A 16,141-nucleotide genomic window follows, 5' to 3' on the forward strand; every position below is an offset into this window, starting at 1 on the left:
GTTGTAGTGCTTTCGTTAATGTTGTAATGTTTTCGTTAATGTTGTAATGTTTTTGTTAATGTCGTTGTGCTTTGCACCTCAGGGCCACCGTAGAAACCTGATGGAAGGTAATGTCTCCGTGCAGCAGAGCTAATGAGGACGTCTTTTTGTAGAGGTAGGGAATACGTCCTGTAGGACACAGATGTGCGTGCAAACAAAGCTCTAAAAGTCAAGAGACCCTAAGCAATAGGCTCCTGAGCAAGAACTGTGAAGAAAAACAGAACTAAAGGTCAGGGTGAAACTACTGGTAAATGAATAACATAAAAATAAAAGATGCCATCACAGACATTTACCACTCTGAATTGACATAATCTGAAAATACCATTATGAGATTTAAAAGTGAAATCTGACTATATTTCCATTTTCCCAAACTGGACTAGATGCATACAGAAAAGCAGACTATTCTTCTGAACTTCATCCACCTCCACCCCATCTATTATAAAGCGTTATCTGAAGCAATAGTGTTTGGAAACTTAGAGAGAAAAAAAGCTCCTGATTAAAAGAGCAGGCTGAATAAGAATCAGTGATCAACGTTAGCCTCCATTCATTAACATGAAGGAAAATACCAATAGGGAAAAACAGTGATTGAGGGTTATCCATTGATATTACAGAGCAGGTATTGGTATTCCAGCAGAAAATGAATCTGTTTATAAAAATCTAAATATTTCCCGGCTGAAGTGCAAAGCTGTCAACGGGTTTTTTGTACTTAAAAGAATTAATTGATTAGCATAATTATAAGCTGCAGCTCTGGTTGTGCTAATTGTTTGCTCATCACTTACCACCCAAAGGTTGAGAGAGAGTATTATTGGAGTGGGAAGATAGATGGTGTTATTGCTTGGAACCAAAACACACAAATGAGAGAGCTGAGATGAAGTTATTTGTTTTCTTTGACACACTTTCACCCTGCTTTACCATCCTCCCATCCATTTTAAATGTCTCCACTCTTTTTCCTCCGATTTTCAGATCTGTCAAATCCCTCCTCTTGCGGGTTTACTGTGATATGACAAAGCATTATTATTTTACTGAAAAACAGATGATGTAATATGTGCTGTTGGTCATCACTTTTTTTGCCTTTGCCTTGTTTATCATATAAAAGAGAAATGTTGATCCCAAATATCCCCCCGCGAGTCATTACTTTGTGGAACTACCTTTTGCTGTGATCGCAGCAGCAAGTCTTTTAGGGAATGTCTCTACCAGCTTTGCACATGCAGTGACTGAAATGTTTTCCCTTTCTTCTTTGCAAAACAGCTCAGGTTCAGTCAGATTAGATGGAAAGTGTTTGTGAACAGCAGTTTTCAGATCTGTCCTCAAATTCTTGATTGGGTTTAGGCCTGGACTTTGACTGAGCCATTCTAACACATGAAAATGTTGTGTTTTAAACCGTTCCATTGTAGCTCTGTGTCAGGGTTCTCTGTGTTGGCTGCTCTAACTCTACTCCTCAGGTGTGTCTAGTTGGCTGAGGAGGCGTGGCCCACACCTGCAGCTCGTTGCAGGCGGCTTCCTCTGGCTTCTTAAGCAGAGCACTGGCAGATGGAAGACGCCGGAGCCTTAACCAGTCGTGGTACGACGTGGCCTCTGTCCCAACTCTCGGAAACCAGCTTGTGAGTTTTTTTGTTACGCTTCTTTTTTGAGTAATTTTTTGTACCTCTCTGTTGCTCCAGATTTTGGTGCTTGGATGCACTCACCTGTCTTGACGTCCCGTCCGAAGAAACAGACCAGCAGACCTGTCTGCTCAGATTTAGCTCTGGCGCTCCCCTCATACTTCCTGGAAGTTACCCAGCGAGGCCTGAGATCCCCTTTCCCGGGTTCTGTTGGTTCTGTGCTCACTCTGGTCAATCCATCTGTCAACCGCTGCCGATGAGGTCGCCTCGGATTCCTCGCCAGCTACATCTGCCGCCCTCAGCCACTAGCCACCTATCTCCATCTGAGTAGTCACATAGAGTTCTCTTGACGCTACTTCTTCCCGGTTAGGTCCGCCCAGCCTAATGGTAAGCAGCGCAACTCCTAGCAAGTTTCTTGGCTCTTATTTCAGAAGAACTCACTTGCTCTTTCTTACAGACTCTCCAGCCGTGACGTTCTGACCCAGCCGAGTCACCTGTAGTTCCGTCCATATACCTGCCTGTTTTCCTTTAATAAAATCTTAAAACTGTGCATTGCCTCCCGTTCGTATCTGCATGTGGGCTCGTCATCTGAAAACCATGACACTCTGGCTTTATGTTTAGGATTGTTGTCCTGCTGGAACAGCCCCAGTCTCAAGTTTTTTGCAGACTTCAAAAGGTTTTCTTCTAAGATTACCCTTTATTTGGCTCCATCATTTTCCCATCAACCCTGAACATCTTCCCTGTACTTAATGAAGGCAAGACAAGTTTATTTATAAAGAGAAGCACCCCCAGAGTATAATGCTGCCACCACCATATGTGACTTTGGGGATGGTGTTTTTCAGAGTAGGGTGATCAGATGTCCCGATTTGTGCAGGACATTCCCGAATTTTTCACTGTTGCCCCTCTATCCCACAAACGTCTGACTGGGTCAGATTGGGAAAAGTCCAAAAATTATTCCACATGCGCTTTGCTGAAATAATGTACGCAGAGCTGCAGTCATCTTCAATTAGAACTGTGTCGGCTGTCAATCTATATGCAGCAGTATCCCACCACCAGGATGCTCGTAAAGTAAATTGACATGGATTTATACAGATTATTAAGGAAAATCCTTCAAAGCAGCTACAACATAGACTGAAGAACAGTTTCTAACTAAGGTGATTCTCAGAGAGCTTTTTATAAAGTTTGCCAAAGTTATTTTTTATTTTACACAGAGGGGAGCACGATGTGGGCTTCACCCAATCAGCTCAGAGAGTTTTGCTGAAATTCCCTCCTTTCCCCAAAGCGGATTCAAATGGAGCGGTCCCAGATTGATAATGTGCAGAATGTAGAGTGCTACACATTATTAATCCGGCTGGCCAGGTTAGCGAGGCAACATTGTAGAAGCGAATCGCACAAGAAACACAGGTAAAAAAAAAAAAAAACTCCTGCTGGTCTAGGGACTAATTTTTACTCCAACCCCAAAACATCTGCCAGACTGACAAGGCACAGCAGCCAAGATTAACTTGAACAATATCTAACATTATGCAAAAGTTTAATGTTTTTTGTAATAAGCCTATCAAAAGTGTTAATCTTTAAAAGCTAGTTAAGTTTTTCTGATAAACTTAGAACAATTTTACTAAACTTTTTTAAAGTTTAACATCTCATCCATCCATTGATTTTTCTATACCTGCTTTTCCGTGCAGGTGTTTCGTCCTGCAGTGTCTCCAGTGGTTAATGGCGAGAGGCAGGGACGCGGGGTCCATCTTGAACAGGTTGGCAGTCACAGGGCTAAAATTTAACAGTTTTATTAAGCTTCAAAAAAGTAAAAAAATGCCTTTTTTATAAACTCTAGAGTTAAATTGAGTCAGTATTGTGCATTAACAGGCAAAGCAGATATTGATTATTGTAATATGCAATTTGTGTTAAATTAAGATCACATATACACATATATATATATGTGAATAAAGTAGTGAATAATATCTACATATATATTTATATATATATACATATATATATATATATATATATATATATATATATATATATATATATATATATATATATATATATATATATATATATATATTAGGGCTGGGCAACGATTAAAATATTTAATCGCGATTAATCGCCCTGATTAATCGCGATTAATCGCATTGTATTTACAAACTCCAAGAATGAATTCAAAAGTAGTGTAAAGAGCACTTTTATTTTAATGTTCTGCTGCCATATGAACCAAAGTGTTGTAACATTTGTAGCACTTATTTTATACTGGATATTTTCAACCGATCTATTGAATTTAGTGCACTAGTTGATCTTTTCTTCATAAGAGAACAGCAAGCACTGCAGCCAAAATATGGCCTTTTTTGACCTGCTGTATATTAGCCAGTCCCTAAGCTTGATGTATCATGAAACTGTTGACCTTTTGGGTTTTGTGGTTTTTATTTTATTATTACAATTAAATAATAATAATAATAATAATAATAATGTTATGTTCAGTGTTTTTTCGCTAATCCACCTCTTATATATTTCAATCCTTATGTAATTTTGTCTGTGTTGTGTGCACCTGCCTGTTGCTTTAATCCTATACATTTCCCCGTCGTGGGATAAAAAAAGGATTAGCTAATGTTATCTTATCTTAAATAACACTTTTTAATATATGTACTGGGTTCTTTCAAGGTCTTAATTACATGTTATGTGTGGGCTCCAGTAACATCCATCCATCCATCCATCCATCCACTGATCTACCTAGATGTTCCCTGGAGGACTGAAACGCCTCAGTCAGAGACGTCTGTGGGTCTGTCGGGGCAGTGAGAGAAGTTTCGTCTCCTCTCTCCGTTTCTGGGGCTCGACGTTTTCATGTTTTTTCACGTGCTTAGATAAATTTGTTGTGTTTCCACTGAAATGAACCGGCTTTTTACAAAACATACAGCTTGATTTCATTTACGGTATTAAAATAAAGCCAAACGGTGCTACATCCTCTGTTCATGTTTTTCCGCTGCTGCGGTCTCTCTCAGCTGTTTCTTTGCTAAGTTTGTGTGAGAGCTGAGCGGGCGGGCCAGGCTGAGCCTGCGTGCTGATTGGCTGACGCCGCTGAGCCATGTACGAGAGGGGAGGGGAAGCGGGAGAGTGCTGCCGTGACAGCGCGCTGCAGTCAGCGCGCCTGCTGACTGACACTGACTGAAAACATTTGAAAGCATTTGAGCAACATGCGTTAATGCGCGATAAAATAAATATCGCCGTTAATAGTCTAATGAATTAACGCGAAATTAACGCGTTAACTTGCCCAGCCCTAATATATATATATATGTAGATATTATTCACTACTTTCTGCCACATACAATATGGCGGTGACGTTGACGTACAAACCTGCACCCAGTGAGACATCTACGTTTATAATCTCTATGACACTCTGAACCAAAGTAGTTCTGGACAGTACCTCTAGGTTTGAAGGGAATAAAACCCTGACAAAGACATTGTTGATGGAGAGAACTGATGAGAATGACTAGGTGGACTGTTGGCACTGTATGTAGACCAAAAGAAGATGTGTGACAAGCCACGCCTCTATCTACCTCCACTCCAGAAGCAACAAGCCACGCCCCCTGTCTCCTCCCCTTCTAACACATTGCCTCGCATGCGCATATTTGCAAAGGATAAATACACAGCAAAATAGAGGAACACGTTTAGTAAATATGTAATTCATAACTTTCTAATGCTGTTAGCAAGAGGACGCTGCGATCCGCTTGATGTGCTCTCTTCCATTTTGCTCCTACGCTACGTTGCTCTGACGGTGGCATTTTCTGGAAAGAGAGTGTCTAAACTAGACACTGGAGAACAACGCAGAGAGATGGTATGCGACGGCATTCTATATTCCATCTAAAAATATACCTTTAGTTTTTCCCAGCACTGTTTTTTAGGTATATCGAAAGTAATGAAATTTTGATTATCGCTCCTTTAAAAGATATCTCAAGTTTAATAGATACGACCGTTGCTGACCTGAAACCCCCAACAAAACTTACAATTTTGGTGATACTGTCACCCAATATTTAGGTATCACATTCTGGTCCGTGCCCCTCCAACCCTCTAAAACATAAACGTTGAGAACACAATGTTTACTAGCTACTTAAAATATATCACCTAATAAAAGATGCCATAACAAGAAGATAATTAGTATCATTCATTTCACCTTTTTGTGGTCATAATGTTATACGGAATCATTTCAGAGTTAATGCAAAGTTGAATTGTGTACAAATGTGTAACACGTGAACCTGCTATAAGATCTTCTGGTTCTAGTTTAATCCAACAAGCTCTAAAGCATGATTGTTGTGTCTTCTGCAGCACAGGGGACCCCTGACCTTAACAGTACTCGGTCACTGATGTATCCATTGAACCGCATGTTCTGAAGATGCTTAATCCTGTCAGTCTTAGCGCAACATCCCACATACTGAGCTCCAAAGACATGGTATACATGAGGACTGGGGAACTGAAATATCTCAGTAAGCAGGAAGAGATGTAGTAAAAAAATAAAAAGAGGAGACAATCTGACGGCCAAGGACAAACTCATAAAAATATGATGCAAAGCTTCCTGTCCTTTACCATACAGGAAAAATGTCTGGGTGTGATTTCCCTGGAGAAAAAGGGTAGAGGTGCCCTTGTGGTTTAAAGATACTTAGCTGTAATTAGAAAGTCATTGGTTAAATCCCATCAGCAGCTAACACATTTATCCTGTTAAACTACATTCCTGCTTGATGCATTTGGTATGCACAGAGTACTTTGGCCATCGACCATACTGTGGTTCAAGTTTAATTTGGATTAATCTATTTAAGAAGAACCCATCACACTCTGATTAAAGATTCTAGAAAAACCTCATTGTAATATCGCACAGGCCTGCCACCTCTACCCCCTATATTTGAATAAGTAGACGGCTTTCATTAGAAACTGAAATAATTATCTCAGCAGTGATTTGTGCAGTCCTCCCTAAAGAACTTTACAAATAGTCTTGTTAAAGCTGACTAAAAGATTTCAAATAACCAAATGCCAAGATGTTTGCCTTTCAGGAATGAATACATTAGTGCTAGCCACCTTGCTGAGTAATTATAGGCTTTGCTTTGCATTCCCACAAAATGTTTTCCACAAAGGTTTTAGTCCTCTGACTTGAAGCATGATGCTAATACTAAAAAATAAATAAAAAATTAACAACAAATGAGATAACTTATTTCTGAATTCAGTGCAGAACATCTGGATCATTTTTCACCAAATGTAGTTGTTGTTTTTTTTGGTTTTATTTTTTTCACAGTTGACATTTCAAATAAGCACTGCAGAAAAAAACATAAGTTTCCCATAAATCCTCAAGTTTATGTTGACCTGGCATGAAGGGGAAAGCAATGAAGTACTGTAGCTCTTACATCTAAGGACACTTTCTGTTAATTGGGCAGCTACTGAAACAACTAGTTTAATTTAGCTAAATGACAATAAATAAACAAATAAACAGAAACCACCTTAGCAGTTACTTTGTATTTGTTAGGGTTTTTGTTTTTTGCGAGTGAGGATTTTAAGTCAGTTTTTTTGCTAAAATGTAATCTCACTATGATGCAGCATCCCATAAACATAAAGCTATGATGTCAGTTTTGTGTTGTAGTCCAATTCTCAAACCATTAATTTAACTTTGTCTTTGAAGGGGGAATAATTGAGGAATGATCCAAGGACCAAGCTCAATTTCTGGTTCTTTTCAGAAGTGTAATCCTCCCCTGATATTTTGAAACCAGATTTGATTTGAAATCAGACAACCATTTTATTTTTGCTTTTGGCACCGTTGAACGAAGATCGTGAAGCATTTGCATCGGCCCCCAAAAGACAGTTCACCCAGTGGAAAACTAGACATTTGCATTCAGCACATTAATTGTTTTTGGAGAACAGATTGTTTCATTATTAGGCTAAGCACTAGCAAATAAAAAGTGGAAAAACATTCTCAAATTGTATAGTTTTATGTTTGTATTACATATTAAATGACGTTTCAGTTTGGTTTTAAAATGTATTACCAGATCAACAGACAGGAATATGCCTATTTTAATAACATTGTGTTTTACATTTGTTTGTAAGTTTGAGGTTACGGCTACCAGTATGTTGGGTCACAATTTATTTTAGTTATGTGATCGCTGCATTAAGTAAAAATGTTTACTAATAAGGGCATTTATATTTAGAAAAATTGAGCTCTGCCTTTTGGTCTGCACCCCCCCCCCCCCCCACACACACACACACACACACACACACCTTCACTGTTAGATATGGGGCCTTTTGGGAGTAGTAATTGTTCACACCGTTGGTCAATCGAGCTCATGTTAGATGATGGTTTTGTTTTGTACAGGAATTACGTTGGAATGATGGACGGATTATGATCAATGATAAATTTAGTGTACTTTACATTACAGAAAAATGTTTAACAGTATAGCACAAATGAACTGAAGCAAGTACATAAAAAAAGACCCATAAATGCTTTATAATAGATTGGCATACTGTCCCCCTGAAGGTGAGGCGACAGCATATTTCTACCAAAGCTCTTATATCTTAACCATCGCTATTCCAGAATCTATGTTTTAAAGACATAGCCGCTAAAACCACTGTCAGCTGTTCACAGGATCTTGAACACCCCTGAAGATCCAATCCTAGAATCGCCCTTGGTTTGTGCTACAAATAAAAGCTGATTATCCTGAAGTGATAATCTGCAGGATTTTTGACCTCAGAGAATCAATGCAAAATGTCCAGGCAGACAAAACGCCTGCAGCTCGGTGTCTCTGCAGTAAATCATCGGAACAAGAATGAAGAACACGATAAGAGCAGTTTTTCCCTGAAGTAAAAGTCACTCCACTCACAGGCCAGTTGTCCCTGAGCCCTCATTACCCTTTTATTAATCCATTCAGAGTGTTTACCAGCTCAGCCAGTGCATTCATCATGCAGCATTATAGAAGCGTGTCACCCCAAAAACTTTACGTTCAGCAATTAGATGGATTAATTCACTCCTCAGCAAAAAAAGGTCGCACAAGCCCAGTTGAATAGAAATGCACATATTTCACTAAACGGATGTCATGTGGAGAGAAAGATGGATTTGGACGGGTAAGCATGATGTGATAGTTAAAGGTTAAGTTAGTTTTCAATGTGCGGAAGATTCATAGTGAGGATATGAAGTCTAATCTTTGTGTTGAATACATCGCTAGCTTTGAAAAATACGATGACGCAGATGTGGTGAGTGAGGTGAATGATGAAGGCAGAATAGTAAGTGAACTTTGTCTATGCACTGCTGCAGTATTACAAAAAAATATACCAATTTACTTGGAAAAAAATAATGCGAGAAAATCCTGAGTGCTGAAAGCCTGAGTTCTTTTAAATCAAGATTAAAAACACATTTGTTTAGGATCGCCTTCGCCTGCTACCCTGTATGTGTTTTTACTGTATAGGCTGAGATTACATTTCAAATACTGGGGCAAACGTGACAGATTCCCAGCTTTTACCTTTTATACCCACATCATTGGACCTCCAAGGCCCGAAATCTGGGAGTTATGATGGACTCAGACCTGAACCTGCAAAAGCATCTAAAGACAATTACAACGTCGGCTTTCTATCACCTGAAGAACATTTCTAGGATTAAAGGACTGATGTCTCAGCAGGATCTGGAAAAACTAATCCATGATTATATTTAGTAGAACTGATCACTGCAACGGTGTTTTCACAGGTCTGCCTAAAAAGTGGATCAGACAGCTGCAGCTGATCCAGAACGCTGCTGCCCGCGTCCTCACTAAGACTAAGAACGTAGAGAACATGGACCGGTTCTGAAGTCCTCACTAAGACTAAGAAAGTAGAGAACATGGACCCGGTTCTGAAGTCCTCACTAAGACTAAGAACGTAGAGAACATGGACCCGGTTCTGAAGTCCTCACTAAGACTAAGAAAGTAGAGAACACGGACCCGGTTCTGAAGTCCTTCCATGGCTCCTTGTATCTCAGAGAATAGACTTTAAAATACTTCTATTAGTCTATAAATCCCTGAATGACTTAGCACCTAAATGCATCACAGACTTGTTATCAGGGCATCAACCCTCCAGACCACTCAGGTCTTCTGGCTCCAGCCTGCTCTGCAGAACCAGAACCAGAACCAGACATGGAGAAGCAGAATTTAGTTCCTATGCTCCACTGATCTGGAACAAACTCCCAGAAAACTGTAAAAGTGTTGAAAGCCTGAGTTCCTTTAAATCAACATTAAAAACTCATTTGTTTAGGATTGCCTTCACCTGCTCCAGTTAAACTGTTTTACTAAAACATCACTAGTTCAACTTTGTAGTCCAACTGTTTTTAATGTTTGCTTTTAGTTTCTATTTTCCCATGTTCTATTTTGTTTGTTTTATTGTTGTCAAGTTGTTTTATTCCAACTTGCTTTTATTCTGTTTTATTTTCCTATATTTTAATCATGTAAAGCTCTTTGCATTGTCTTTGTACTGAAATGTGCTATACAAATAAATTTGCCTTGCCTTTCCTTGCCTCTATGAAAACTGTGGTCACCAATTAATCTGGGCAAGTCATGGTTTAATCTAAATTTCTGTCTTGCCATGAAACCTCTACATTATATTAAAACTCTTCACTTGATCAACTGGAATAAAACATGTTAGAATTACATATTTTAATCAAGTCTAAAAAAGTAAATCGCATGACATTACATGAGGAAAAGTATTTTAGTAGTGTCCCACTCCATTAAATTTGCTCTGCTTTATGACCATAATCTGCCAATTTTCAGCTTTCATTAACAAATGAAAATGACCAATCTTCTTTTTCTGGTTTGGAAGCTCACCACAGCTGAGCAGGTAATTTGTCCAAAGCAAGCTGAATATTTTAGGTTGTTTAATACTGCAATCTAAAGATATGGCAGGAAAAAGGGAAAATGGGTTTGCTGTAGAGATACACCATTACCAAAGATAATAACATGTTTGCTTTTACACCTTTAATATCACTCACCTCTAAAGCACAAGCGTTAAAATAATGACACCTTCAACTACTGTGGAAATGTTGTCAACAAGGTCTGGTTATGAATTTATGATTATATTTGATCAGCAAAGGAATCCCTCGTCTCTAAGATAAACAAAATTCAGATGTCACATCCTGACTCGTATGTTCATGACCAAAAAAGAGAAGGCACACTGATTACTGTAGCCAATCAGGTCCCAAGCAAATTAATGAACAAACACTTAATTTAAATATGGTGTAAGACTCACTACATCAGTGGTGTCGGGTGTGAATGTTTATCAAACTGTGAATAAGTAAGTGTTGTATGATGTAAAGTAAGCAGGGAGAACTCCACCATGAATTATGTATTATTGAAAGTGAATAATTAAGAGATTGTTTGTTTGTGGTTTGTGGGTTTTTGTTCGAGGGGCTGACTCAAACATATTTCACAAAAATAAAAAATAAAACAATCACAGGAGAAACTCTGTGCAGTTATTCAGGGAAAAAAAATTGGTGTCGCAGGGCAGAAATGGTAACCAAGTGGCTGAGAAATTTAAAACCCTCATAGTTCTGGTACCCCCCCCCCCCCCCCCACACACACACACACACACACACACACACACACACACACACAATTCTAATACCATCAAGAACCTTTTGACATTTTTCATAAACTTTGATTTCTACTAAAAGCTTTTAAAGCTTATGAATGAAATTAAAGCTGCACCATGTTTCTTTTAGCCACTAGGGGCGCTAGGCCTGTAACTTGCAGGTTCAACGCCCCGAAGGCAAGTGGCAACACAGCACTTTAGCAAAATTAAACAGTCTCCCTCCATGTCCGTCTTGGAATGTGATAGCAGGACGGTTTGGACCAGCAGATTAAGAAGTCATGAAGTTACTTGTAAAGACGAGGCCACTGTCACCCCTTTTGATTAAAGTCTACATCAGAGAACCTAACATATGTCTGATCAGGTAAGTCTCACGTCTGTTTTGTTGTGACAGCATTCTGAGCCCAGACTGCTGCAACCTAGAGTTAGCCATGTAATCTAGAGCGGATACATGACCTATAGCGGACACAACCCTCTAAAGTTACATAAGTGAGCTTTTGAGAAGTGTAGCACACGCAGAACTTCGATGCGCCCCAGATGTTGTGCATTGACCTGAAAAATCATTCAATATATCTCAAAATTAGCTAATATATGGGTCAAAACTTAAACAGCGCTGCTTTAAAGGAGCACAGCTTAAGTTTCAGAGGTTTTGCAGAAGTTTGCCTCCTCTGACAACAAGTAGAAATGACACCAGTGTTGTCCACGCACATGGGGGAAAAAGAAAAGCATCTGGTGCTGCGACTGCACAGATCTTTTGTTTAGAGACATAATGTCTCCTGAGGTAATAAAGTTATAAATACTGAAGTTAGCCCATACTCTCTCGCTAATGCGTCTACGGTGGCGGATATATTATTAGCTTATTAAACTGAGTGGATTTTTGTATCGTTATTGCGTTTGTAAAATGTTATTGTTTTTGTTGTTTTGTTTTATCAAAAAGGTCTCTTTTGAAAATGAGACCTTGAATCTCAATGAGAATACTTGTAGAAAATATTTTAGATAAGAAACAACAAATTATGAACCCAAAAAAATTCAAACAATTAGTGTTGTTCTTTTGTTATTTTCCAAACGTCATCAAAGGCAAGAGGTAAATGATATGTTACATCCCTTCACTACTTGTGATACACAGAAACAGCTGAAATAGGACTGTATAAGTAAGTACGACTTTAAAAAAAACTTTTCCTTGAAGGCTTTAGGTGTTATTTTAACATTCAGATCCTTCCTTGACCTCATCAACCGGCCCGACACCATCATTTATCAAATAAAGCCATAAAAGTAATCTCCTCTGCAGAGCTGCTTCATGATTTAATGACACAGAGCCCTCAGAGAACATGGTTATATGGCGGTTTCCTACAGACAAAGAGAAAGGATGCCAGCAAAATTTATTTCAACACTATCAACTGTGTTTCCGTTTGGAATGGGATAATAGTCTGAAAAATGAATGCTAGAAGGATATTAGCAAGAGGCGCAATGGCCTTGCATACTTTAGTGGCGGTTTCTTGCTAATGTACAGATAAAATAAACAAATTATGAAAACTAATTAGGAGCTTCATCATCGTATGTAAGTTAAGTTGATGTGCCATTTGCATTGGAAAGGAGAGTAAATTATTACCTGCAGCCAAAGCGAAACTTCTCCGGCTAAACGCTAAAACAAAATACCTGCCTACACTATGAGGCTTAATGAGGCAAAACACCATCAGCAGAGTGAGAAACACACCAATAAATTACTCAACCACTGGTGACTTCATTACCAGTAAACTGATTGAAATAGCTATAGATAACTCAATGTTATACAGCCCTATCCACAGCAGTAATATCGCTGTCTGCATAAAACACATAAAGATGTGGTAATATGTGTGAAGGCACTTGGAAATCCATTTAGTTCTGCAATGCAATATTGCACTGTGAAATTCTTCTCCCAGAGATGTGCCATGTAAATGAGATTTTCGCATCTTGACGAAATGAGAGTGCAGTTTGGTGATAATGATGCTGTAACGCTCAAGGTTACTAACCCTCTTGAAGTGCAGAAAGAAAGTACAGAAGTGTGGAGCAACTTCTTAGACAAAGTAAGAACCTGACATTAGTCCCATAATGATGGGACTAATGCTTTTTTTCCCCCTAACTCTTTCAGGTCGCCATCTTTTGCTCCACAATTCCCAGTAAAATGTGTGAAGGAGTTTAAAAAAAAAAAACATAAAGGTTTTGCACCAAGTCTGCACGGCCACCAAGGGGCAGATTTCCATTCCAGGGCAATTTAACGTCTGGTTGCAAGAAAGAAAGGATGCCTCTGGGAGTTTGCGGTGCTGCTAGAGTGGTTTAAAAAACTAAGCTGAACTACAAACACAGATGCAACCTGCTTATCTTTATAATGCAAGTAATCTCAGAGGAGCCGCACAAATGATCACACAGAGTCCTGAGCCAAGCAGACATGTTCACAGTCAGAAATGCTCAAACTCTGAACGTCACAGTTTAACAGTAAAGTTCAGGACGGCAGAAGTAACTAAAACAATAAAACTTTTCTGGGATGTTTAGTCAAATTCATCAACTTACTTATTCCATTGCAGTCTGGATTTGGGCATTTTGTTTTAGGATACAGTGTAATGTGTCACGTACAGCTGCTAAGCAGATGTCTTGACTTTAACAGCTGCAATGGCCCAGTTTTCTTGTGTTCTGGCTCGATGAACCTTTAGCCTCGTATCTCAGGATGGGATCCTTTTATATAAATATTTTCAGTTTGGTCTGCACATTGAACATTTCAATAATGCAGTAAATTGTTTTAGAAACTTGAACATTCACCGTAAACTCTAAGCTTTATTCTAAAGTAAAACAAACCCAAGCTACTGCTTAGGACACAGACCATTTCTGTATTTTAAATAAAATTCATTTAAATATTATAGTTGGTTTTGGTTTTCTGTAATATTCTGATTTTTATTGTTTTACCATACCATCTTTATTTATAAAGTGCTTTAAAAAAAAAGCCAACAGCTGAAACAAAGTGCTGCACATTGCTATAAGCTAAAATACATCTATTACAAAACTAAGATAAAAAAGATAATGCATGAAAACGCTTAAAAGAAATAATAAATCCAATTTAAAATGAAAACTAAGTCTCAATAGTGGTAAAAGCCAAAGAATAATAATGGATTTTTAGCCACAATAATCAAAAGTAACATAAATGCTTTTAAATACATCACTTTGGACAGAATGAATTTGTGCAAAACCTTTGAATTTAACTACAAACTAAATAATTTCTAAGATATTCTGATTTAATGAGATTAACCCCGTAAAATGTTTAGAGCTGACATAAATATTAATAGTTGTATTTGCACCCCTGAGGCGTGTTTACAAATGAGAGCAAAGTTTTGTGTCTAATTGTGAGAAAAGGGAAATGTGTTGAGTTCAGCAACAGACATAAAACACCCTGAAAAGATCCCTGAGAGACAACATTGATGGTTCAGCAAAGGATCTGCCACCAATTAAAATCTTTCATTCAAGTCTAATATTAATATATATAACTTACACAGGGGGTCAATAATAAAGTGTGTACTTTCTTTTGCATACAGACCTGTCTGTATAAATGCTCAATTTCCTTACAGCTCCGCTAAAAGGAAAGTAATTCATTACTTTCTAAAAAACAAACAATGTATGAATCAATTCCCTGCCCTTGGGGTATTAAATTTGAATTTAATGGGAAATTATTTAATTTATTTGTGATAAATGCCACCAACAGATGCCTCGCGTGGAGAACGCAGTCTCATAAACTGTTCTAAATTGTGTTTATATTTGACGAAACAATGAGTGTCACAATTACCAGACCATGGTCATTTCCTCCCTGATGAGAAGATGATTGTTTTTGAAGCAGCTCATAGGCAGTCAGTAAACAACAATTTCCAATGTTCTTATCAGAAACAAAAGCTAAATCAAAAGGTAGAAAGAATGTAACTTCATTCCGCTCTGCGTTTTTCCACAAAACAGTAATTTGTCTCCTTGGTAAATCTGACCATGACTTCAGTTCAAATCCATCTGTTTACAGTCTAACTTTTTAAATGCAAAGAAGAAAAATGTTATAAGTACAACAGAAAGAAAGTTATAACTTTAAAATTGCAGTTATCCGGCAAAATCATATCAGACCACAAGCACAGACTTGTGTTTAAGTCGCTCAACATGTTTTATGCTGGTGAAGATTCTCAATCATCCAGGTCATGGTCATTCCAAGAACAAGTAAAAAACAAAGCAACTGGACTTGTTATCCGTAGTAGAAGACGTTTCGCTTCCTCTCCAGGAAGCTTTCTCAATTCAAACAGTCTGGAGTAATGTGGTGTAACAAGCTTTATACCATTGCCTTTGTTTGTTACAAGGCCTTTGTTTGGCAATGGTATAAAGCTTGTTACTCCACTTTACTCCAGACTTTTTCAGACTTCTCGGAATGACTCAACATGTTTTGTTAGCTATGATGCTCCAATGACTCAGAAATAAAGACAACCAAGACCTTAAAGTTAATTTAAGTCTACTACTTATTTCGCTAAACATTGTTCCCATTCTCAAATAGAAGAACACGTCTCTCCTACTTCTATCTTCTTGCCAGAGCAATGTGCATTTCACCTCTGAGCCTCATCAAAAATTAACCCTAATCTTTCAGTTTCAGTAAGTCTTACATTATAACTAAAGACGCTGTATGGATGCCATTAGGTTAACTTCAGATTTAAACTCACTTACAGTTTCCAAGACCCCCACAACTTTACAGTGTTAGATTGGGGCACCTCTACAGGAGGTGCAGGAGGACTGAACACGCTCCCCTCTCTGCCAGGTACCAGGCTTTCATGGTTGTGTACGGTGGTGTAGCAAGTTGTCCAAGAGCAAAATCTAGCTTTGTTCCACTTTTCTGTGGGTTGCAATCTCATTCTTCAGTATTTGTTGCAAAGCAGCCAATGCCG

At 38.4% G+C, this 16,141-nt stretch overlaps 1 long non-coding RNA gene across 1 annotated transcript; it reads right to left on the reverse strand.

Moving 5' to 3' along the window:
- Positions 1-992: 992 nt before the first annotated feature.
- Positions 993-15,938, reverse strand: LOC118557375. The gene is made up of 3 exons (XR_004927843.1): positions 15,924-15,938; positions 3,307-3,407; positions 993-1,032 (listed from the first exon to the last, which is right to left on the reverse strand). It is a non-coding gene; the product is annotated as an uncharacterized LOC118557375 (long non-coding RNA).
- Between the last annotated feature and the right edge of the window lie 203 nt (positions 15,939-16,141).

Source organism: Fundulus heteroclitus, chromosome 23 (assembly GCF_011125445.2).
Source record: "Fundulus heteroclitus isolate FHET01 chromosome 23, MU-UCD_Fhet_4.1, whole genome shotgun sequence".
NCBI classification, from domain to species: Eukaryota; Metazoa; Chordata; class Actinopteri; order Cyprinodontiformes; family Fundulidae; genus Fundulus; species Fundulus heteroclitus.